Source organism: Vulpes lagopus, chromosome 12, assembly GCF_018345385.1.
Source record: "Vulpes lagopus strain Blue_001 chromosome 12, ASM1834538v1, whole genome shotgun sequence".
Lineage (NCBI taxonomy): Eukaryota > Metazoa > Chordata > Mammalia > Carnivora > Canidae > Vulpes > Vulpes lagopus.
In genome coordinates this window covers 39,343,290-39,346,818 of record NC_054835.1, presented here as the reverse complement: position 1 = coordinate 39,346,818, position 3,529 = coordinate 39,343,290, and positions in this window count along the sequence as shown.

Below are 3,529 nucleotides of genomic sequence, written 5' to 3'. Positions count from 1 at the left end.
TTTATGAAGTTATACAATGTATATGATATCATAATATACATGTATCAAATTTTTACATATATGGATAATGTACATGCTGCATTTTGTAATGCACGTGTATTTATAATGTATATACTAACATATATTAGTGTATATAGTTTGTGTATATAAAGTTCTATGTATATAATTTATAAATGTAATAGGTAGCAGGGTGTCTGCTCAACATTTTTTACTGATAGGATGTATGAACAATGAGGTTTGAGTTCAACTATGTCCGCAGTGCCAGGGACCCCTCCTCCAGCTCTGGCATGAGAGACTTCATGGGGCGCCCTCTCTTCTGGGTAGGGGTATTCATAACAAAGATGTGCCTGGATTGGGCCTCACCTGGCCTGCAGGTGGAGTCTCAGGCATACATATTTTGTAGCTAAAGAGCCAGAGGTGCAGAAGAGTAAGATCTGAGCCCACTCCCTCTACTGAGGGCATCTCCTTTATAAAGACCAGAACCCCCTCCCTTGCATAAAAAGGACCTCATTCTTCTCCTCCTCACCCCTCCCACTGTAACTGGGGAAGGAAAACAAAACTTTCCTACTGCTCAAAGGGAATCAAGAGGCCCTGAGAGGGTAACTATCTTTCCTGGAACATCACAGCAAATTGACAATGGAGACTAGGTGTAAATTCAGGCATTCAGAGTGCCAGGTCTAGCCTTTTACCGGCTTTGCTCTCTTGGACCTTGATGCAGAATCTGGTTTTTAGTTACCCAAATCCTCACTATCACCTCTGTGGGGAAGCAGAATTAATTTTAGTCTTGCTTGCTACAAATGAAGCCTAGGATGTTCAGGATATCAACTACCCAGGTCAGTTTTCTGCCCCTCCATAGCATAGAATGTCCCTCCCCATCATCTTTTCGCATCTGTCTGAACCCCAGAGAAGAGAGAGTTCCAGAGAAAAATAAGCCGTGCATCTCTGCTATGCTTTCAGGGGGCCCAGCACCTCCCTGAAGCAAAGATTTTTCTATAGCACAAATATGTTCATGTTATTACTTCCCTGGTCCTACTCTGCTTAAAAACATCCTCTGCATCTCCACTGCCCACAAGAGAAAAGCCAGGCTGCTTAGGCCAACCCACACACTCTTTCCCTACCCCACCCTCCCTGCCTAGTGTCACTCACTGGCAAGGAACCTATCTGGGGCTGCTGCCTTCTAGCATCCAAAGTCTAGCTTTGTGGGAGTGAAGACGTTCTTGCTGAAACCATTTCCTGATCCTGAATCAGTTAGGTGATGGTTCTTGAGGTCAGATCCCCGGTATCTCCACAGCCGTGCTGACTAGCAGCAACAAAGCCAGGTTCCCCAGACCACGTGACTGACAAAACCTGTTGCCTAAGCAGGACTCCAGAGGCAAGAGAGTGTGAAAAATGCAGAAAAATGCATCTTCTGCCTTTTTGAAAATCAATTAACATACTCCATCTCATCCATAAGCTAAAGAAGAAAAATCACACAATCATATCCATAGATGCAGAAAGAATTGCAGTCCCACCCCTTGGGGAGACTGATCATGTCAGGGGGAAGGAGAGGAAGGAGAGGAGCAGAGAGAGGTTGGGAGAGAGGCAGGGTAGCATGGGGATGGGTAGGCAAGGTCTGTAAGGCAGCAGAGCCTAGAATCAGCATTCCTAGGACTGGCTTGAGGTGTAGGAAGTGGCCAAATGTAAACCAAAAAAGCAACATCTTCTAAGAAAGACTATGACCTCAGGCACAGGGTCATAAGACTGGGGACCTCCCGGGCCTGAAGAACCGCTACAAAGGATGTCCTCTGTGCCAGCCCACAGGGAGGTAATCAGGGTTAACGCCAGAACCACCACAGTCCTGGCCCAACACAACCACCTCCCTGTGACCTGCCCCTTCCCCTGCAGATACTCAGCAGCCGCCCCTCTGTACTCCTCCACCCACTCCCCACCCCAGTCCCTCCATCGTGAGCCAGAGCCGCGTGGGTAGGGCCACTGTGTACAGTGCACCCTGGCTTGTAGCTTGCAGCTTGTAACCACCCCACTTTCTTCATTCAAAGACACAACTGCTCACTAAGCTATGTGTCCACTGGGCTGCACAGATATCCAGAGATGACTTTCAACACGGCCATCAGGAGAGAGCACCTTTTTATAACTTTGCACAGCTTTGCTCCCTGGCCTCTTGTGACCCTGGTTCATCAAGCCTCCACAAAGCCACAGGGCAGCAAAAAGTTTAAGGCCGGGGGGGCACCAGGATGGCTCAGTTGGCTAAGTGTCCGACTCTTAGTTTCAGCTCAGATCAAGTCCTCTATTGGGTTCTGACTCAGGGGGAGTCTGCTTGGGATTCTTTCCCTCTTCCTCTCCCCCCTCTCTACCTCTCTCTCACTTTCCTCACTCACATGCTCATCTGCATGGCTCTCTCTCAAATAAATAAATAAATAAATAAATAAATAAATAAATAAATAAATAAATAAATTTTCTTTAAAAACACACACACACACACACACAACTTTAAGGCCCAAAGCCTTTCCATTGAGTATAATGGGAGCACTGAGCAGCCTACCCATCCATCCCTGAGATTAGCCAATGCTGGGATCACCACAAGTCCCTGAGCTAGAGACTTTGCCAGCTCCTTCACTTCAGACCAACCTGCCCGGACCTGGCTCAGCTCTGCCACCAGTGCCCTCCCCCACTGTGACTGGATGCCCCGTCACAACACCCTGGGACCCCAGCACAGAACAATGACAGAGTTGGGGCCAGGATGAGGGGACACTTACACTTCTGATCTTTCTGCCATCGCCCCTGCACGGAACTTCCACCCTGGGGCTCAGACCAGATCATGCAAAAGGAAATCCCATGGGTGAATGAACGAAGTGAAGTAAGGCTACAAGCCCCTTCTGAAAGTCCTCCAGACACTCAGAGCCTCCTCCCCTTGATCAGAAGTCCCATTCCCAGACTAAGAAGGAAAAGAAAAATGTAAGATCTCCGTCCAGTCTTAGTTCCAGGGGGCCCCTACCCTGTGCCTGCCACAGTGTATCCTACCTCAGACAGTATAGGAAAAGGGGCGTGGGGAGGGTCTCCTGCCCACTGGCATCCTGCTTTCCTATGCCAAGGCCTTTACTTTCTGCTAGCTCTGCCAAACCATGGTCCCTTCCCTGGCGAGTACATGGTAGGAGGAATGCCCACAGCACTCCTTAGCCCTAACAAGACCCTGGCCCTAAGGCAGAACTTGTCCCTAACAAGCAGGGCTCCACAGACCACATGGTACATGGACTCCTCTCCCCCCTCTGCAAGAGGCAGTTAGGACGGGGAGCAGGGCAGGCAAGCAAGGAGCCTGGGAAACACATGCGCACACACACACAGCTCCAGCAAACACCAGGCCAGGGCCCGTGCCAGCCCCACCTGAGCTCATCACGACACAGGAGGGGTGGGGCCTGCAGGCTATCAGCCACGTGTAGGGCCTGGAGGAGAAGAGGGAGGGAGGCTGGGAGGAAGGACTGCCTGCTCTTAAGGCGGGTCTGGAGGTGAACCACACCTCCGCTTAGTCCTCACC